The sequence below is a fragment of the Prionailurus bengalensis genome, chromosome A2, assembly GCF_016509475.1.
Source record: "Prionailurus bengalensis isolate Pbe53 chromosome A2, Fcat_Pben_1.1_paternal_pri, whole genome shotgun sequence".
In the NCBI taxonomy this organism is placed as follows: Eukaryota; Metazoa; Chordata; class Mammalia; order Carnivora; family Felidae; genus Prionailurus; species Prionailurus bengalensis.
Genome location: NC_057348.1, coordinates 57,150,218 through 57,172,676, shown reverse-complemented (window position 1 = coordinate 57,172,676; position 22,459 = coordinate 57,150,218). Strand labels below are relative to the sequence as shown.

Here is a 22,459-nt window from a genome sequence, read left to right as displayed (position 1 = left end):
CAGTTTATTCACGTCCTCTCTTCCCTGGCATTCATTATTCCAGGGTAACAAGGAATGGCTGAGACATCCGTTTGCGGGTTCAACATGGCGCCGTCCTGCTCATTGTACGAGCCTCAAAGATGGCGACAACCACTAAGGGGCAGACATGTTTGTGCCACATGATCAAGGTTCAGCCCAGAGGCGGCCGGAACGTGACGGAAGATTGAGGCGGGGCTCCTCCCCCGCACTCTTGGCGTCGAGCGTCTCGTGACAGGTACTTCCGCTCGGGGCGGCGGCGGTGGCGGAAGTGGGAGCGGAGCCGGAGTCTTGGCCATAAAGCCTGAGGCGGCGGCAGCGGCGGCGTTGAAAGCTTGGGGAGTGCCGAGGAGTCCTCTGGAACCGGAACTTGGACTTCTCTGCCTCTGTCCTCCCTTGCATCTCCTCCTCGGTGGGAGCCCTAGCTACGCGCCCGGCCCGGAGCCCCCAGCGGAGCGGCCGCGGTAAGCATTGGGCCCAGCCCGGCCGGTGGCCTGGTCCCATCCCCCTCCTCAGCTCCTCGGTCGCCTGGGCCTCGCGTCGTCCGTGTCTTGGGCAGGCTCTGGACCCGGCGCAGGCCTCGCGGGGAAACTCCGCGTCGCCCAGGGCCCAAGCGCAGGCCCGGACCGCGCCCGGCCGGGGGGGAGGTCAGAGGTCGCCGGGTGTGACCTCTGGCCGGGTTGCGGACCCCGGGCCGGCTGTCCCGGACGCCTTGTTTATTGGTGGCGTCAAGACCCGCGACCCGGGAGGGTCTCCTGATTCGGGTGGCCTCTGGGCACTGGGGGCCCTGCGCCGCGGCGGGACGCGCTGTTGGGCTGGGGCTCTGGGAGTAGCTAGCCGGAGTGTGTCGGAGCCGACCCCGCCCGCTGACTTGTCCGGGGGACGCTGGCCCGGGACCCGCCGACCGCGCGGGCCTTGTTAACAGGCGCCCAAGGCTGAGCCACGTTCCTGTCTGTCTGTTCAGTTGAACAGCCCGACCCTGCTAATGAGAGAGGTTCCCTGACAGCAACTGAGTCAAGGCAGTGAGTCAGATCACGTGCACTGGGCTCTCCCCGAGCACTTGTATACATGTGAGACGCCTCTGGCTCTGGGAGACAGGGAGCTTTTTGTCCTAAGTATGTTGTAAATCCTGAGAGAAGTTTTCAAACTTACTGGGGGGGAAAGATGGTGTTTGGCTGTCGGGCTGTGTTGGGATTCCACCGCGTCGGGGGACCTTCTGCCGCATTAAATTGAACCTTGGTGCCTAGTGGTTCTTAAAAGTGGAAAATCGAGAAGAATAATAGCAAGCATTTGAGCGTGTGTTGTATTTTGGGCAGATGGGCAAGAACTTTGCACAGATCATTATGTTTAATTCTCGGAACGGCCCTCTGAAGTAACCATTATTGTCAGAGAACGGAGAGGTTAACTTGTTTGTGCAAGGTCACCGTAAATAACTTCTGGAGGGAGATTCGACCCCGGGCGGTCAGACTCCGGAGCACTCTGATCAGCCCCTGGGTTGTACTGCTTTCCCGTGCTGCTGGAGTTTGTGATCCATCTTTCGCCGTCTGGTGTATCTGCCTCTCTCTGCCTCCTTTGTTTTTAGTGATGCGTTTGAAAGCCTGTTCTGGTAGCTGCCTTAGTGCTCCCTCATAAACCGTAAGCTGTTCTCTGTGCGGTTGTGACTTTTAACACAGCTTGTTTGTAGCGTAGTGCTCGTAGAGTAGAAGCTCTACGGTTCCAGCAGAGTGCTCGATTGAGGTCTGAAGAATTTTGTTACTTAAGTCTTTGGTCGAACAAGTTAAGTCTGGCAATCCTGCCGTGTGGACAGCCTTTCTTCAAACCTTAGTGTGTGGGTATCTAGCCAGTTGGTTCTTTCCTGTTGAAAATACTGTATCCTCTCTTTGGATTCCAAAAGAACAGGCTCTTGTCTCTTCCTTGTGACTTAAGCAGCTGATTAGCCGCATGACTTCTCATCCACGGATTAATAGAGTCTGCTATTAGTGTGTTTGTCTTCAGACTTGGGAGAGTTTGCTCAGATTTGAGTCTAAGAACTGGAAGGTGAGTTGTGAGTGCTTCTGAAGATACTGTCCAAGCTGAAGCTTAGTCCTCACGACCCTGTTGTATTCTAATTTCTTTTTTTTTTTTTTTTAACTTTTATACCTGAACTGATATATTTAAGCGGGTGGTAAGTGCGTAGTACTTAAGTGGTAAGTCTTAAATAATGTTTGTGTTTAGAAGGGAGTAGTGATGAGCACTTTTTCATTCATTCGGATGTTTTGAGTATCTAGCATGTATTAGGCATTACTGGTTATTGACTCAGAGAGGCAGGTGTGGTTCCTGTCCTAAAGGAGTTTAAAAATGGTGTGTGATTGTGGCCAGGCGTTCTGTTGTGGAATGGCTTGGTGGTAGAACCTGAGGCTTTTGGAAAGAGTGGTTTCTCACCTTTTCCCAAGTGAGTTCATAGTAGGCAGTCTGGTGTTCCGGCCAACTCGAAGGCTTTGTTAATTGCAGTGGCATTTGTATGGTTTGCTCTTAAAGTACAGAAGATAATATTACAGTTTCAAATTGATCATGCTTTTTGAGGAGTAACCTTCAACACTAAGCTTGTTTCTACTTTTGCTCTAGTGGCATTTTGTTGTTGTTGTTCACTGGAGGGAGTTCATGTCACTGCCATTTGACACTGCAAACGTTAGCTGTTGCTGTGCTCTTTGAGCAAAGGCACATTTGGCATGCTGGATTTTTTTTCTTTAGCTGATGAAGAAAGTTTGATATAGTGCTTACCAGTTACAGTGTCTGTATTATACTAAACAAAACCCTCTGCCGTCCCTTCTTTTGCAACTGTTCTGTCTTCCCTTTCAAAGGAGATGTGAGTTTTGCCTTTGTGGTAGAACTGCTTGAGTAAACAAACAGAAGGGTGGAATGTAGGAGAAGGCATTCTAAAAATAGTTTTGTTAGTATATCTCTCCAGGTGATTCTTAGCAATCACTTGGGGCATTTGCTTGTTTTGTTATGTTTTGGGGGGCCAACCAGGCCTAAGCCCCCAACCCCATCATCAAAAAGCACTGCTTTATAGTACAGTATGGCTTTGCATCCGATTCCTGACCCCACCACTGAGTGAAGCAAAATGGTTTTGGTTATTTGATTAGCTTTTAATAAATCTCCAAAGAGAATTACACAAATAACATCTCTGCCCTTATATTTGGTATTAGCCTTTCGGTGCAAAGGTGTAGCAAATTCAGACCACACACATGTGATAGTCTTATACACTGTTCCTTTCTGAGATTTGACATAAATAGTTCTCATTATGCCTGTGATAAAATGTCCTAATTCTGTATCTATATAATTCAACAAATATGGCTGAGGATTTGACAAGATATTGGACTAGGAGTTATAAGCAAGGTTTTCCAGGGAAGTAAGGAGGTGGAATCCTCTTGAGTAAGGCTAAACAGTGGTTCCCTTGGCACTGATGTCATCCTCTGAAGGAGACTGAAGCTCTAGAAATTAGCACTCCCCCCCCCCCCCCCCCCCCCCCCCCCCCCCCCCCCCCCCCCCCCCCCCCCCCCCGCGGCTACTGGCTTTCTGCTGACTCTTATCTCCCATGTAAGGTTGCCATTGTATTCTCAGTCATCCATTCCTATGTGTTATCAAACATTTATCTGTTAATGCTATCTAATAGCTCCGTAGGGTTGTACCTCTGCAGTTTGCTGCAGAAACATTTTCAATGTGTTGATCTCTTCAGTATTTGCTCTCTCATCTTCCCTCTATTTTCTGACTTTTCATAAACACAGAAAAATAGTTTGTATTTATGTTTTAAAACTTTTTCATGGTGATTGTGGTCAGTGTGATTTGTGAATCAAAGGTAAAAGTGATGTGTCGTGGGTGAAATCAGAACAGGCCTTGTAGCAGTGCCTCTGACTAGTTTCAATTTTAGTACTCAGGCTGTGATTTCAAAAACAAATTTAAGAATAGCTACTTGCAGAATATCTCTGTGGGGGAGGAAGAAAGCTTGGGAGTTGGTTCCAGTGGTGACATACAGTGTTGGCCTCGTTCATTTGCCTGAAGATGCAGTACTTAATGCGGGGGACCTCTAGCCTCTCCTGGGCTGTCTGGTGATGTCATCGCTGCCGTGGAGATCAGTCTGACTGATTTTGTTGTCCATTTCCTGGTTGCCTCCGACTGTTGGCTTTAGGGGCAGAGTAAATCTGAAGCGTATTTAGGGAGGTCTGGGGACCTGGGCAGTTTAGGAATCCTGTAACCTCACTTGGCTCTCAAATGAGCTTGCTTGTGTGACTGCTGCCAGACCCAGTGAAGGAGCGTCTCTGTTCTCCCTGACTCTTCAAGTAACGACAGCTATGCTTGCTACTGGCTTTCCTGGAGTCACCCAGCCCAGTTCCGGAATCCTTTAAAAATTGCGTTGGGAGGTAAATAGTTAACATCGTTGGTTTCCAATGTTTGTATGCAATTTTAATTAAAAGTCTATTTCAGATGGATAAACTCTTAGTTCGAGTTAATTTGAGAATACATGACAGAGCCGAAAAAAAACCCAGTCGTAACAGCACAGACTTTATGAAAAGTAGTGCCTCTTACATATGGTAGTCAGTCTACCAACAGTGCTCTGTGCACTGTGCACTTAGAGATCTGGGGACCCCAGAGATAACTCTGGGTCATCTGGGCAGCCCACAGGGTAAGAGCCCCTCTGAAATCCTGTGACCTGTGCCAGCTGATGGTTGTTAGAGAGTACTAACGTTTTGTAGAAACGTTACTACGTGATACTTGTCTTTAAATAGATGCTCTTTAGTGTTTGTGTATTGCCTACCTTTTACATAAGGTTTCATTTGGTGCTTAGAACATCTCTGTACGCTGAGAGGATAGCCTTTTCTGTTTTTGTGTCTGAGAGAGCTACTGCTGGTGCTCAGGTGGCCCAGCTCCTAGACAATGCTAATCTAGGTCTGCTGAAACACATAGCTCAGTGCTCTTTCTGATACACCACCCTCCCTTTTTGATTATACATGATTGCCTTAAAGCCCTCGGCATTTGACTCCTTTTAAAAATGTATTTGTCTGGAGCTCTTGTGTGGGGCAGTCCAACTCTGGACTTCCTCTCAGGTCAAGATCAAGCCCTGCATCAGGTTTTGTGCTGATAGCGCAGAGCCTGCTTGTGATTCTCTTTGTTTCTCTCTCTCTCTCTCTCTCTCTCTCTCTCTCTGCCCCTCCCTTGCCTGCTCCTGCATGTGCTCTGTCTCAAAATAAATAAATAATAATAAACATTAAAAAAAGGTTTTTCTTCCACTACTGTTTATTTTACCGTTTATTTTTTTAAGTAATCTCTACACCCAACATGGGGCTCAAACTCACAACTCCAATCTCAAGAGTTGTATGATCTTCCAACTGAGCCAGCCAGACACCCCCCCAACAACCTTTTGTTTAAAATGACGTTACTCGGGACACCTGGGTGGCTCAGTCAGTTAAGTGACTTCGGCTCAGTCACTTGTGACATGATCTCACGGTTCCTGAGTTCGAGCCTTGCGTCAAGCTCTGTATTGATAGCTTGGAGCCTGGAGCCTGCTTTGGATTCTCTGCCTCTCTCTCTGTCCTTCTGCCTCTCTCCCTCATTTGCCACGCACTCTCTCTCAAGAACAAACAAATAAATAAAGCATTTAAAAAACTTCAGGGTGCCTGGGTGGCTCAGTCGGTTGGGCGGCCGACTTCGGCTCAGGTCATGATCTCGCAGTCGGTGAGTTCGAGCCCCGCGTCGGGCTCTGTGCTGACAGCTCAGAGCCTGGAGCCTGTTTCAGATTCTGTGTCTCCCTCTCGCTGACCCTCCCCTGTTCATGCTCTGTCTCTCTCTGTCTCAAAAATAATATAAATAAAACGTTTAAAAATTTTAAAAAAAATAAAAAATAAATAAAAAACTTAATAAAATGATGTTTCTCTTTTGCTCGTTATTAAATGAACCCGTTCTTTTAAAGGAAACACACACACACACACACACACACACACACACACACACACTAGGGAAATACAGAAGTAAAAAGGAAAAAACCACCATTCACTATCCAGAGGAAGACCGCAGAGTTAACTGGTTTTCTTCCTATGAATGCATCCTTTAATACCTTTCTTTTATGAAATAGACTAAAATATGGTGTGAGAATTTAACTATGACTGGGACTGGACACTTGAATCCTTTGACCTATGGGACTTCTCCTAATAAACACTGTGATGGGAAGCTGGGGACCATGAGGCTAGCTGTGGTTTTCAGATGTTTAATGGCAACAGGTGAAGAACCTGATGGATTCAGTTCCAGAATAAAGTTATTTGGCATGGTGACGCTGGATAAGTAAAATGTTGCCCTGATTTTTAAGTAATTTGTCATTTTTATATGCTGCTAAACTTTGAAGTTGAAGCTGAACATACTTATAGAAAAGTACACAAGTGAACTTGGAGACACTTATATAAATACTTTTTGGGTTTTTTTTTTTTAATGTTTATTTTTGAGAGAGAACACAAGTGGGGGAGGGACAGAGAGAGAGAGAGAGAGAGGGAGACACAGAATCTGAAGCAGGCTCCAGGCTCTGAGCGCTTAGCAAAGAGCCCGACGCGGGGATCAAACTCACGAACCACAAAATCATGACTTTAGCTGAAGTTGGATGCTTAACCGACTGAGAGACTCAGGTGCCCCAACTTGGAGGATTTTTGTAAATTTAGAAGCCCCCTTGTGCCTCCTTCAAGTCATTATCATCCCCTCGTCCCTGGGTAATGAGTCTGCTGATTTTTAGCACTGTAGTGTGATTTTGCCCGAATTGGACTTTATATAAATGGAGTTATACGCTATGTACTCTTCTGTGTCTGGTTTCTTTGATCCATTCTTGTTTGTGAGATTTTGTATTGAGTGCAGTTCTCAACTCCATTTTTATTGCTCAGAAGTGTTCCATTGTGTGGTATACCAGATGTATTTATTAATTTATTGATGTGCATTTGGGTAGCTTATAACTTTTGGCTGTTACAAATAATGTTGTATGAATGTTCTTGTGTGGTCAGAATGTTTTTCTGACTAATATGTGTTTGTATTTCTATTAGGTTAATACCCAGGAGTGGAAAGGCTTAATTTTAGGCTTAAAATATACATGTATTCTTTTGCTAAGGCTGCTGTAATAAATACCGCAGACTGAGTGGCTTAACAAAAAGAAAAAAGTTTCGCCATAATTCTCGAAGCTAGAAGCTCAAGATGCTGTGTTGTGTTGGCGGGGTTGATTTGTTTGGAGACTTCTCTTAGCTTGTAGATGGCTGTCCTGTGTCCTCACGTGCCTGTGTCCTAGTCTCTTCTCATAAGGACATCAGTCATATTGATTAGAGCTCACTCTCATGACCTCATTTAATCTTAATCACATCTTTAAAGTTCCTGTCTCTGAAGATAGTCATATTTTGAGGTATTGGGGCTTAGGACTTCCACATATGAATTTGGGGCGGATTACAGTTCAGCCCATAACAGTATCTGTTACACTTTGGTATAGATACTGTCAATTATCCAATTGTTGTACCAGCTTACACTCCCACCAGCAGTGTTTTGCATTTATGATCTGGATCCATTCCTGCTGGTGGAATGGGCCCCAAAGGATCATCTGTGCTTTCATTCAAATTCTTCTTTGCTTTGACACTTGAGTCCTTAAAATACTGGATTCCATCATACACATGCTAGAAATAGGTCTGTTTACATGTTCTGACTGACCATTTACATATTGGTGTTTGACCAACAGCTTTCTGGCTAAGTGATCTTGAGCTTTGTACATCCACTGTAGACCTTAGTTTGGTTGGAATGATATTACATGACTTTGCTTCCCCCCACCCCCACTCTAAACTCCTTGAGGGCAGAGATAAATTATTCTAGGATGGATCTTGAAATATTCAGTAAACTTAAAAAATTTTTTCCAGTTCTAACTTTGCACAGTAAATTACTATTTGTAGCATGTAAGTTATGCTTCTGGGCCAGTGATTAATATGTAGAGCTTTCCTGAATGCTGAACTGTGTTTTGTGTTCATTTGACAGATTTTTATTGTCTGCTGTAAGAAAACACTGCTGACAGCTGTGGGGAGTATAAAATGAAGATCACTGGAGGTTTAGGAATAATTGTAAAACAAGGCAAATGAGAGTCATAAAAATAGCTTAAAGAAAATGCTAGAGGTGTTCAAATGGCTGGGTTAGGTGGGTGCTGGGTAGAGTGTGGTATGGAAGGGAGACTTGGGAAACCCATTGTAATTGGAGAGACTGGCATAAGCAAATGAATGGAGGTAAGGAAATGCTAAGGCAGATGGGATGACTGCATTATGTCCAATTTGGGAATGAGTGTATGTACGGGGGCCAGATGGAGTGGGGGAGGGGAGGCACTCTAGTGCCTTCTTGAAGGGTTTATGTTTAACAAAGTGATACTTCAATAGATAATGCTAGGATAGGGCATAATCCTCTCACTTGAACGTCACAACCCTATTGAGTAAGGCAGGTGGTACCCCAGGTATGGGTAAGGAATGACTTTGATGTTATAATTTACCTAAAGAAACACACATTGAGAGATTAGTGGGGCTAGGAGTCAAATACAAATGTGTTTAAACCTTCAAAGAGGTGCTTCCTTAGAAGTGCATTTAACACAGATTAAAAGGAGTTGGTTTGGAGGGATGGAATGGAGAAGGAGCAGTTAGTTTGGTTTTCCTCATTAGCCAGCCAGCCCACTATGGGCTCCTTTGAGCAATTTATGAGCAATCTATTTTACTGGTAAATGCCTGAGATAAGCAAGGGTTGCTATAAAAGCTTTGAGTTATTGAAATGGTTCTGTGTAACTGTCTATTTTACTAGCTAGCTGCTTTCCAGTCTGTTTTATCAAAAAAGAAAAAAAAAAAAGGCAGTACCATCCGGGTCTCTGACTAAAGCCTCTGCTCTTGGTTTGGTACCTGCCTTTAGAAAGCTCGAGAGCAGTGAGCACAACATAGTGGAGAATCTATTGGGCTGGGTTGCCAAGTCCTCTTAACAAGAATTGCTTTTCAAGAAACTTGCTTTTTTAATTTTAATTTTATTTAAAAAATTTTTAATATTCATTTTTGAGAGAAAGGGAGACACAGAATCTGAAGCAGGCTCTAGACTCTGAGCTGTCAGCACAGAGCCTGATGTGAGCCATGAGATCATGACCTGAGCTGAAGTCAGACGCTCAACCTACTGAGCCACCCAGGCGCCCCAATTTATTTTTTTAATTTACATCCAAGTTAGTTAGCATATAGTGCCACAATGATTTCGGGAGTAGATTCCTTAATGGTCCTTACCCGTTTAGCCCATCCCCCTTCCCACAACCCCTCCAGTAACCCTCTGTTCGTTCTCCATATTTAAGAGTCTCTTGTGTTTTGTCCCCCTCCCTTTTTTATATTATTTTTTCTTCCTTTCCCTTATGTTCATCTGTTTTGTCTCTTAAAGTCCTCATATGAGTGAAGTCATATATTTGTCTTTCTCTAATTTTGCTTAGCATAATATTCTCTAGTTCCATCCATGTAGTTGCAAATGGTAAGATTTCATTCTTTTTGATTGCCAAGTAATACTCATTTTCTTCATCCATTCATCCGTGGATGGACATTTGGGCTCTTTCCATACTTTGGCTATTGTTGATAGTGCTGCTATAGACATTGGGGTGCATGTGCCCCTTTGGAAGAGCACACCTATATCCCTTAGATAAATACCTAATAGTGCAATTGCCGGGTTGTAGGGTAGTTCTGTTTTTAATTTTTTGAGGAACCTCCATACTGTTTTTCTGGAATGGCTGCACCGTTTGCATTCCCACCAGCAGTGCAAAAGGGATCCTCTTTCTCCGCATCCTTGCCAACATTGTTGTTGCCTGAGTTGTTCATGTTAGCCATTCTGACAGGGGTGAGGTGGTCTCTCATTGTGGTTTTGATTTGTACTTCCCTGATGATGAGTGATGTTGAGCATTTTTTCATGTGTTGGTTGGCCATCTGGATGTCTTCTTTGGAGAAGTGTCTATTCCTGTGTTTTACCCATTTCTTCACTGGATTATTTGTTTTTGGAGTGTTGAGTTGGATAAGTTCTTTTAGATTTTGGATACTGACCCTTTATCTGATATGTTGTTTGCAAATATCTTCCCCCATTCTGTAGGTTGCCTTTTAGTTTTGCTGATTGTTTCCTTCGCTGTGCAGAAGCTTTTTATTTTGATGAGGTCCCAGTAGTTCATGTTTGCTTTTGTTTCCCTTGCCTCTGAGGACCAGTTGAGTAAGAAGTTGCTGAGGCCAAGATCAAAGAGGTTTTTGCCTGCTTTCTCCTTGAGGATTTTGATGGCTTCCTGTTTTATACTGAAGTCTTTCATCCATTTTGAGTTTATTTTTGTATATTGTGTAAGAAAGTGGTCCAAATTCATTTTTCCGCATGTTGCTGTCCAGTTTTCCCAGCACCACTTGCTGAAGACACTGTCTTGCTTCCAGTGGATAGTCTTTCCTGCTTTGTCAAAGATTAGTTGGCCATACCTTTGTGGGTCCATTTCTGGGTTCTCTATTCTGTTCCATTGATCTGAGTGTCTGTTCTTGTGCCAGTACCATACTGTTCAAGAAACTTGCTTCTTTGTAAAACTTGCCTTAGTTTTTCCCCCTCTTCATGAGTGATACGTGGAACAAAGTGTGTATATATAATTATTCTCTTACAGAGCTCAACTGTTACCTTGTTTAAGCTTCACTTCAAAGTTCAATCTAAGCAGCATGTGAGTTATTACCATCTCTTTGCAGACACGGAAATGGCCTGAAAGGATGCGCTCAGTACCATGGAGTCCCCAGGTAGTGGGATTAGAACTGGCACTTCAGGGGCGCCTGGGTGGCGCAGTCGGTTAAGCGTCCGACTTCAGCCAGGTCACGATCTCGCGGTCCGTGAGTTCGAGCCCCGCGTCAGGCTCTGGGCTGATGGCTCGGAGCCTGGAGCCTGTTTCCGATTCTGTGTCTCCCTCTCTCTCTGCCCCTCCCCCGTTCATGCTCTGTCTCTCTCTGTCCCAAAAATAAATAAACGTTGAAAAAAAAAAAAAAAATCTTTAAAAAAAAGAACTGGCACTTCATATTCCAAGTAGCCAAATGTTTCTTTAACCCTAATAGTTGTGAGAAAAATAACATATAGAAGAAGAGCTTATGTAAATTTTATTTAGTTTTGTTTAAGGGTTTGTAAAAGGAAGGATGCTTTGTTCTCTTTTGATATGTAAATTTCCAGGTAGTGAATTTTCCAGCGGAATGAGACTGAATAGGCTAGGTTATTCTGCAGCAATAAATAACCTCAAAATGGTTGAAAGCAACACAGGTTTATTTTCTGCTTGTGCAGCATGTGCATCATGAGTTTTCCAGGGGCTCTGCCTCATTCCTACTCCACCTGAAGGAGCAGCGACAATATGGAATATTGCTGGGCATCTTGGCAAAGTGAAAAAGGACTATTGGAAGGTCTTGCTCCTGAAGTTAAATGTTCCAGCCCAGAGGGACACGTCACTTCTGCTTACAACTCACTGGCCAGAATGAGTCACACCACACCAGAGACCAAGAAGTGGGATTCTGCCGTGGGCTTGGAAAGCACAGAGTTGGAAATATTTAGAAAATAGTACTAGTTGTATCGTGGCTTGCTGTAATAGATAATAGGTGTTGGGGGAAAGACTGCCTCATAGATTCTTGCCCCAGTCAACTGGTAATTTAAATGCCAAAAGGATAACAGATTGCCTCACTCACAAATCACCTTTCTATCCTAAGAAATCTACTCCTTTAAATGGTGTATAATAGGGGCGCTTGGGTGGCTCAGTCAGTTAAGCATCTGACTTCTGCTCAGGTCACAGCAGGGAGCCTGCTTGGGATTCTCTCTGCCCCTCCCCTGCGTACATGTTCTCTCTTTCTTTCTCTCTAAAAAATTGATTTTTTAAAAAATTTATTAAAAAAATAAACAATGTGATCATCTCAACTCAAGTGTCTTGAAATGCCCTTTGCATGAAGTAGGTGTGAAAGAAACAGCCAAGTGTGAGCATTCCCTTGCCTGCCATATTTTCAGTGTTGGAATCCTATAGATACCCTAAATGTCTTTTTACTGATTTCTCACTCCCCTTCTCCCCCAGTCCTTCTCCTAAAGTGCTACCAGATAGTCATAGTCTTAAAAGTACTCCTAAGTCCTATTCTTTCCCTGCCCGCAGAACCCTTTGTTTTTTCAGTGCCCTTGGTTATTTCCCTCCACAAACTGCCTGCAGCTGGTCTTCCTGGTTTTGTGCTTTCTCTGATACAGACCCTTTATTGAGAGTTGTTTTACTTACCTTTTCCTTAGGACACTTTGTTCCCTGCTGCTTTCAGCTTGGTTCCTGCCAGGTCCCTTCATTTCTGTTACATCTGTTGGGATCCTGCCTGGCTCAGGTACCACCAGCTTCATTTTTAGCCTGTACTATTCTTAGCTTTCCTTGAATCCCTGTGACTTGTATTTCATGTGTGTGTCTGACACACACACATATATGCATCTTACCTACTCTAGGAGAGGGGCTTCGGGGTAGATCCTAGACTAATTTATGTCCCCCCCCCCCAAAGCTAATCATTTGAAAGAAAGAACTAAAAATATATTCTCCAAGTGGCTTTTTATACACACACACACACACACACACACACACACACGCACGCACACTCTATTGTGCTCTCTGGCTGAAAAAAAAAAAAAAAAGAAATTCATGTTTGAAATCAGTAGGCCAGAGGCTGTAGGGTGCAGAGACTTCCTTAAGCAGGGCCACAGGATGACTCTCAAGTGAGTTCCTAAGCTTCTGTTTCCATTTTTGAAAAATGAGAGTAGCGGATTGGCTGTCCTCAAGATCCTTTCATATTTTGGCTTTCTTTGGCTCTCGGTCATACTGCAGTGGCTTTTGCAATATCCCAACTGGCAAGATGACTTTGAGTACCCTTTCAGCAATTTCAAAGCTGTCACCTACATGGAGCCCTGCTCATTCACTTCTTTATGAGGAGCGAGAATAACCTCACTGTATAGAGGTGGTTAGATTTTTCCTGAAGTAAACTTGTTTCTAAATTACAGAAGCAAGCGAATAGGTTTCTGTCACCCTCCTGGATAATTTGGTGACTATATTTATCTTTGTCCACTTATTTGATCATTTCCTTATAATTGTTATTCATACTTAAAATTTGGTATATATTAGCATACAGCCTCCAAGAAGTTTGCGTACTTAACATTTGTAGCTTGAGAATGCTATTTATATAGTTGCCTATGTCAGTCATCAGTTTTCTTAATGGTTGCCAGTTCAGTGGGAAAAATTTAAATGATACCTCATTTCCATTTCATTGATGATAGATTAAACTTTTAAAAAATAGTAGCCATTTATTTTTCTTCTGTGATTTGACTGTTTTGTATAAAGCCCAAGTGAGACAGGTTTTTGTTTTAACCTAAACTTTTTATCTATAGCAAGAATATTGACACTTTTTCATGTTGCAAACGTTCCAGCCTTGTTTCTCATGGCTTGGTTTGGTTGATGGTGTGTTTTTGTAGTAAAGAAACTTTCCTGTAGTCAACTGTTGATTTGTGTGTGGGGGGTGGGGGGGTTTACATTATTATATGTTGGCCCAACCTATCCTGAGGGCAGTAAAACAATGTTTTCTCCTAGTATTTAGCACATTGGAATTCATTTTTTTTTTAAGGTTTTATTTATTTCTGAGACAGAGAGACAGAGAGAGAGGGAGACACAGAACCCAAGCAGGCTTCAGCCTCTGAGCTGTCAGCACAGAGCCCGACGGCGGGCTCGAACTCACAAACCGCGAGATCATGACCTGAGCCAAAGTCGGACGCTTAACCGACTGAGCCACCCAGGCGCCTCCGGAATTCTTATATATGATGCAATATGATGTCAATCTTTCCAAATGTATCGTTGTCTCAGTATTTCATTATATTGTCATCCTTTTCTCACTGACTAGAAATCTTTTTATCACATACTAATTACCCACCTACATGTGTCTTTTTTTAACTTTTCCATTCTTTGTCTCTGGGACAGTACTGCTGTCTTATTTGCTTCTGCTTCATAATACTTTTTTTTTTTAATTTTTTTTTCAACATTTATTTATTTTTGGGACAGAGAAAGACAGAGCATGAATGGGGGAGGGGCAGAGAGAGAGGGAGACACAGAATCGGAAACAGGCTCCAGGCTCCGAGCCATCAGCCCAGAGCCTGACGCGGGGCTCGAACTCACGGACCGCGAGATCGTGACCTGGCTGAAGTCGGACGCTTAACCGACTGCGCCACCCAGGCGCCCCCATAATACATTTTGATAAGTTTGCAGTTTTCCATCTTGCGTAGAACTCTGTTGAAGTTAGGCTCAAAACACGTTTGCTTCTGATTAAATTGGTACTCTTTCTACCCTTGGTCCCTTAATCAATTTGTAGGACAGTTTCATCCATCAAGTTTAGAAGAAGCTTTTACTAAGGTGCCCTCTGACAGAGGGAAGCAGTGAAATTCTCTCCCCTATGTATCTGGGACAAATACTGTATAATGGCTCATGTAGCCAGTAGGTTTCATTGAGCAGCCACCACGTCCGAACCCTTGTGCAAGGCAGTAGCTGTACGAATAGTAGAAAACCTGCTGGTTTCTGACCCCCAGTTGAACCTTGGATTTGGTGGGGCAGTGGTATACATCTTTTAGTCTTTTTTTTAGCGTGTTTATTTTTGAGAGAGAGAGAGAGAGAGAGAGAGCATGAACGGGGGAGGGTCAGAGAGAGAGGGAGACACAGAATCTGAAGCAGGCTCCAGGCTCTGAGCTGTCAGCACAGCCCGATGCGGGGCTCGAACTCACCGACTGAGCCACCCAGGTGCCCCACATCTTTTTTTTTTTTTTTTAATTTTTTTTTTCAACGTTTATTTATTTTTGGGACAGAGAGAGACAGAGCATGAACAGGGGAGGGGCAGAGAGAGAGGGAGACACAGAATCGGAAACAGTCTCCAGGCTCTGAGCCATCAGCCCAGAGCCTGACGCGTGCCCCACATCTTTTAATCTTAGTATCCAGATGCCGTATGTAAAGGATTGAAAAAGGACACTGGAAAGCAAGTATTAGGTTTTAAGTTATGTTCATGAAGCTTTTATGTATTTCTTTTTTTTTTTTTTTAAGGTTTATTTATTTTTGAGAGACTGAGACAGAGTGCTAGTAGGGGGAGGTGGGGGAGAGAGACGGAGACAGAATTCAAAGCAGACACCAGGCTCTTGAGCTGTCAGCGCAGGGCTGGGCTCGAACTCAAAAACTGAGATCATGACCTGAGCCCAAGTCAGAAGCTTAACTGACCAAGCCCCCTCATGTTTTGTCTTCTGTGGTCATTTCTTGCAGCATTCGAACATACACAGTTACTTATAATCTATATTCTAGATGGATTTTTTACTAACTTTTCTTGTCTAACTTGGACAAAATAGATTTGTTTGTCACTCCTGGTAGAGGGTTGTAATAGCAGATTCCATAGGAATGTCCCAAACTTGGCAAGAGTTAAAAATGTTTTTTTCCTTTTATTAATTAATTCTAATATATAAGGAGGGAGTTAATTAATTTTCACAGATGAAGATCACACCATTGAGCCAGTCTTTATTTTCAGGATTGTTAAAGGAATGTTAGTCTGAATTGGTAAAAAATGATTGCCTTTCTACAGGAAAAAACTACACTGGGTCTGCCAGTTCTTCCTTTTTTCCCTTTGCTTATTATCTTCTAAAGTTATAGCTAATCATTTTGCATGACGTCAACATGAAATTCTGTGTACATACGACTGGCCACCGCTCTGGCAAATGGCAGCCTTCTATGGCTTGCGGTTCTCTGAGCCCATAAAGTCGTCTGGAGTTATAGAGCACCCACGATCTACTTGGGGGAGAGAAAGGAGTGGTGTCTCTGTGAAGGTTGGAACCTTGTGGCCAGATTTCTGTTAGCCCACTGGAGCCATGAGGCAGTAGCAAGATTCCACTTGTGAGTTTGGGAAGGGGGTGGGAGGTTAGAGGGGAGTGAGGAGGAAGGAGCTCATGTTGGCCAGCCTTGGAATGTACCCCCTCCCTAGACACATGGTGTACACACACATTTAACGAATAACTTCACCTGTGGTTGTTCACAGGCCAAAATCAAACAGTCCATGTCAGAATCTGAGAAGGGAGTTGGTTTTTCTCCTTCTTACTGCTCTGGTAGGGAACAAGTTCTACCCCTGGTGATACAGGGGAAGTGGACGTGTAGTTATTCAGGCATGCAAGTATCCAAATGGTGCTTCGTGCCGAGGGCTACGCTAGGGAAATGCCAAAGGAGTAAGATAGTTCCTGTCCTGGAGTAATTTTTCTTTTTGACTGCATGACACATGAGGAGCCACCCACAAAATGGGGTGATGTAGTATGAAAAAGATTTGATAGGCGGCTTTTGGACAGGTGTTGAGTTTTTGGATGTGAGGAGGAGGTAATGATACACTTCATAAATCTAATTGTACAGAAGGAAACCTTGAAAACAAATATTTTCATACCTCAGTCCCTCCTACCTTAGAGACAATAGTGAACCCTATAAAGTTGATTGGTTTTGACCAAACATGACACTTTCATAGGATTCAGCCTAATAAACACAAATGGAAACATTATCTTGTTCTGTACCATACTTAAAGAAAACCTGAGGCACCTGGGTGGCTCAGTTGGTTAAGTGTCCAACTCTTGATTTAGGCTGGGGTCGTGATCTCATGGTTGTGGGATTGAGCCCCCACGTCAGGCTCCACGCTCAGCATGGAGCCTGCTTAAGATTCTCTCCCTCTGCTGCTCCCCTGCTTGGGCACATGTGCTTGCTTGTGCTCTCTCTCACAGAAAAAATCTAACTACATTTTAGAATGTTCACTCATAATACATGTAAGTCTGTCCCTGTGTGTATTTATGTGTTTTGAATATGCATTTTGAAGCAAGGGCAGATTTCTTTTCCCCACTTGTATTTTCTTGGCTGAGAGAGATGCATCAAGGAAAGGGGAGAAGTGGACTTATGACCTTCCAAATGTGTTAATGTGGCCAAACCTGGAAGTAGGTGTCTAGATTTTTGGCAGTGATTGATTTGACAGGACGGTAGGCCTTAAAAATGAGGCAAGACTGGGGCAATACAGTAAGAAATCCAGGTGGTATGCACCGCTGCTCAGGTAGTTCCAGGTGCGGCAGGCTTTGTGTTTTTCAGGTATGTTACCGTTCAAGAGCGTGGGCAGGAAGCACTATGATGTTCTGTAAAGGCAACAGATTTTTGGTACCTCTCTTTTTCACATTAACCACATCTCGTCATGATAATCTATCCATATTTACGTATTTGAAAGGAAAAGGCAAGAAAATATGAGGGACATTACTCTGGTTGAAAGGATTTACAAGTTGTATAGAATGGGTATGATGCGTATAAGCCTGGTCTAAGATGGTGACTGTGGCTCTAAAAGCAAGAATGCCTATTTGACAGGCTTTACGCAGATAGGGGTCGGCTTGGGCAAGCATAGCCGAGTTGGTGAAAGAGGAAGCAGAGCTAAACTGCTCCTGAAAAGACAGGATTAACCAAAGATGCCTAGGCAGTGCTGGCATGGTGTGGTGCCCTGACTTGTATCCATTTCTGGTGATACTGAAAGGAAGTTCTCAACTTCCCCTGTTGCTCCTAACCAGTGATTATGTCCTATTCATGGTGAACTCATTTATAGTTACAGCCTCTAACTGGTTAGCTGTTGATGTAGTTTGGCTGTTTTTGGAGGAAGAATTTGTTTGATGGGAATCGCTGACTGTTAGGACATTAATTTTCCAACCATTGTAACTCTCAGCTTATCCTACTGATAGAAATTTCTTACTTCAAAAAAGGCATGTTTTAAAGAGAGAAGGTTTTTGGAGTGAGAGCTAAGTACTTTACCTGTATGGAGCATTCTTTGTATCCTTTCTTATGTATGCATCCAGAAAGATGCTTCTATTAAGGCAAAGGAATATTCAAGTTCCTAATGTGTGCTGAGCACAGAGAAGTGTTAACTCTTCTTCAGAGCCCTGGACGGTTGAATAATGACTCTTTTTTTGTTGTTGTTAATTTTTTTACGGTTTTATTTTAAGTATCTCTACACCCAGTGTGGGGCTTGCACTCACAACCCTGAAATCAAGAGCTGGATCCTCTACCAACTGTGGCAGCCAGGTGCCCCCACACTCAACAGTTTGTTTTTTATTTTTTAAAATTTACATCCAAATTAGTTAGCATATAGTGCAACAATGATTTCAGGAATAGATTCCTTAGTGCCCCTTACCCATTTAGCCCCTCTACCCTCCCATAACCCGCCCCCCTAGTAACCCTCTGTTTGTTCTCCATATTTAAGAGTCTCTTCTGTTTTTTTCCCCTACCTGTTTTTATATTATTTTTGTTTCCCTTCCCTTATGTTCATCTGTTTTACTGTTAAACTCCTCATATGAGTGAAGTCGTATGTTTTTTGTCTTTCTCTGACTAATTTCACTTAGCATTAATACCCTTCAGTTCCATCCACGTAGTTGCAAATAGCAAGATTTCATTCTTTTTGATTGCCGAGTGATACTCCATTGTATGTATATACACCACATCTTCTTTATCCATTCACCTGTTGATGGACATTTGGGCTCCTTCCATACTTTGGCTATTGCTGATAGTGCTGCTATAAACATGGGGGTGCATGTGTTCCTTCGAAACAGCACACCTGTATCCCGTGGATAAATGCCTAGTCGTGCATTTGCTGGGTCGTAGGGTAGTTCTGTTTTTCGTTTTTTGAGGAACCTCCATACTGTTTTCAGAGTGGCTGCACCAGCTTGCATTCCCAAATAATGACTCCTGAAGTGAATTCTCTGCCATGTTCCCAGTCAACTACCTCTTAATACGACATTTCACTTCTAATATTTTGAACAGTACTTAAACCCAGGAGCCACTAGTTTGATATTTTGAGTCTGTGCTATTAGATTATGTTCGTCTTGGGGCGCCTGGGTGGCGCAGTCAGTTAAAGCGTCCGACTTCAGCCAGGTCACGATCTCGCGGTCCGTGAGTTCGAGCCCCGCGTCAGGCTCTGGGCTGATGGCTCGGAGCCTGGAGCCTGTTTCCGATTCTGTGTCTCCCTCTCTCTCTGCCCCTCCCCCGTTCATGCTCTGTCTCTCTCTCTGTCCCAAAAATAGATTATGTTCGTCTTCTGCCGCATGTCAAATCTGTTCCTGCGATGGTCTTCTGTGGTCACAAAAGTTTAAGGAAGAACTTACATTTAGGGAAGGAATGACTCATTCTGATCCCTTACCAAAACTAGAAAACAAATCATACTTCTGTTCAAAAAATAGGCATGTACCTGGCATTTTCTGCTGAGAGAATTAGCAGTGATTCAAGGACTTGATTGAGTTTGGTCAAGGACTAAAAATTGGACGGACTCGTTCACTGATACTTAAGACTATAGGAACACCTGGGTGGCTCAGTCAGTTAAGCATCTGGCTCTTGGTTTTGGCTCAGGTCATGATCTCACAGGTCGTGAGTTTGAGCCCCGCATTGGGCTCTGTGCTGACAGTGCAGACAGAGCCTGCTGGAGATCCTCTCTCTCCCCCCTGCCCTGCCCCTCCCCTGCTTGCTCACTCTCAAAATAAACTTTAAAAAAAGTAAGGCTACAGACCACAGTGATATCACACAAAATGACAGAGTGGGAAGCTTTGGAGGTCAGTCCCTCTACCAGTCAAAGCCATTGACCTAGAGAGAGTGGTTAGAATCAACTGTTTTGAAACTCTGGAACCTGATTGGATGGAGATGTGCTTCACGCAGGGGTAGGCTACTGATCTTTCATAAGTGAGTGGTGTGCTTACAAATGGACGGTTCCAGCTTTCAGCAAGCAACAATGAGCAATCCCTGATGAACAAGAGAGTGAGATTTCCAGGATACCACATTATAGTACTCAGAATGTTCATTTCTCAACAACAACAAAAATCTGAAACATAAAGAAACAGAAAAGTGCGTCCCATTCACAGGAAACAAAGGAATTGGACAGAAACTATCTTGGAGGAAGCTCAGACATTGGAATTGTAAGTCAAAGACGTTAAATTAACTGTGTTAAGTATACTCAAAGAGGTAACGGAAACCATGGACAAAGAACTAAAGGAAATGGAGAATACAATGTCTGAACAAAATGAGAACATCAAGAAAAAATATATAAAAAGCAAAAAATTCTGGAGCAGAAAGGTACAGTAACTGAAATGAAATTTATTAGAAGGGTTTAGGAGCAGATTTGAGCAGACAGAAGAGAAGATCAGCAAGCCGAAGATAAAACCATGAAAATTATTCAGTCTGAGGAACAGGAAAAAGAATTACAAAAAGTAACACAGCCTGAGTGACCTGTGGGACACCATCAAGCATGCCAAATATACTTCCTAGGAGCTCCAGAGGGGGAATATATACGAGGGGTAAAACATTTTTGAAAATATAATGGTCCAAACCTTCCAAAATCTAATGAATCTACGCATCTAAGAAGCTTAATGAACTCCAAGTAGGGTAAACTCAAAGGAGATTTATACCAAGGCACATTTATAGTAGAGTAGTAACTTGAACTTTCAAAGCAACAAGGACTTGAAAGCAAGAGAATCAACTTGTTATATATAAGAGATTCTAAATAAGATTTTAGCAGCTGATTTTTTTTTATTTCAAGATTTTTTTTTAATGTTCCCTATTTATTTTGAGAGAGGCAGGGGAAGGGCAGAGAGAGAGGGAGGGAAAGAATCCCAAGCAGGCTCTGTGCTATCAATGTTGAGCCCAACAAAGGGTTGCATCTCATGAAGTGTGAGATCGTGACTGGAGCGGAGATCAAGAGTTGGATGTCTAAGCCACTGAGCCACCCAGGAGCTCCCAACAGCTGATTTTTTATGAAAAATCATGGATGCCAGAAGACAGTAAAAATGGCATATTTTGAAGTCTTGAAAGAAGAAAAAAAAATAATCTTATCAACTAAGAATTCTGTGTCTGGCAGAGCTATCCTTTAAGAATGAAGGAGAGGGGCGCCTGGGTGGCGCAGTTGGTTAAGCGTCCGACTTCAGCCAGGTCACGATCTCGCGGTCCGTGAGTTCGAGCCCCGCGTCAGGCTCTGGGCTGATGGCTCAGAGCCTGGAGCCTGTTTCCGATTCTGTGTCTCCCTCTCTCTCTGCCCCCTCCCCCATTCATGCTCTGTCTCTCTCTGTCCCAAAAATAAATAAATGTTGAAAAAAAAATTAAAAAAAAAAAAAGAATGAAGGAGAAATTAAGATATTTCCAAATGATGAACAAAAGTTGAAGGTATTCCTTACTGGTACGCCTGCCCCACAGGAGATGCTAGAGGGAGTTCTTCAGGATGAAGTGAAAAGACACTGGATGCTAACTCAAAGCCATAAGGAGAAATAACACTGGTAAGGATAACTATGCAGGCAAATTTAAAAGCCAGTATTCTTGCTCTTTTTGTTCTCTTTTTTTCTTACATTTATAACATGAAAGTTATAAATTTGTCATAACAGCCACACAGTGTATATAGATGTAATCTTTGATAATATAGAGAAAGGACAGAGATTAGAACAGAGTGTATACTATTGAAACAAATCGATATTGTTTAAACTAGGTTATTATAAGTTTAAGATGTTAATTGTAATCCCTGACGTAACTACTAAGAAAATGATAAATATACACAAGAGGAAAGAAGAGGGAATTGAAATGGTATGTAAAAATTACATTAAAAATTCAACTAAATACAAAAATATCAGTAAAGGAAGAAATGAACAACAACCAGAAATAGACATTTAGAAAACAAATAGTATATGACAGAGGTAAAGACTTCCTTATCAATACTTACCAACTCCTCTTGCCCAAGCGTCTTGCACACACAGCATGTACTTCTTACATTGCTCCTGCCCACAGGTCTTTGTGTCCAGTCTCTGGTTGGTCTGTACTGTGTTGCCAGGCTCCCTGGAGCTCAGCATCTTCTTTCTCTACATTTAAAATGCAGGGAGCACAGCTCAACCTCCCCACGGTCTTTGATTTGATTTCTGCCTTGGCCATCCACCATGAGAAATTCAATTGGCTTCATTCTGTTTTGTTTGCTGTTCTGATTCTTGCTGGGCAGCCTAAACAGAAGTGTCTTAGAATAAACTTGAAGGACCTGCCCCCCCACCCCCACCCCTGCCCCCCTTCCCCAGAGGCAGAGGCTTGGGTCATACTATCAGGCTGTCTGGTTTGCAGCAGATTTTCTTTCAATGACACACCTTGAGGACAGTTGGTTCCCTCTGGCGCCCTGCTACTGGTGGTGGAGGAGGAGGCCCACCAATGCTAGGGGGCTGAGCTGGGGATGGTGGTCCTCAACTCCAGCCTGGGTAGGGGATGAGAAGGCCCTGTGGCCTTTTATCCTGACTCCTGGTCCTCCTCGGTCCACTGATTCTCTGCCTTGGAGAACCAGATGGGGATAGCAGGCTTGCTGTAGGTATTCTTCACTTC

General features: G+C 43.4%; 1 protein-coding gene across 1 annotated transcript in view; it reads left to right on the top strand.

Annotated features, from left to right (window-relative positions):
• The first annotated feature begins 230 nt into the window (after window positions 1-230).
• The window catches only part of RAB7A (RAB7A, member RAS oncogene family), a 71,728-nt gene continuing 49,499 nt past the window's right edge, over window positions 231-22,459 (top strand). The window contains exon 1 of the mRNA XM_043588265.1: window positions 231-479. The gene's annotated coding sequence lies outside the window, so the exon portion shown is untranslated. The remainder of the gene's footprint in view (window positions 480-22,459) is intronic.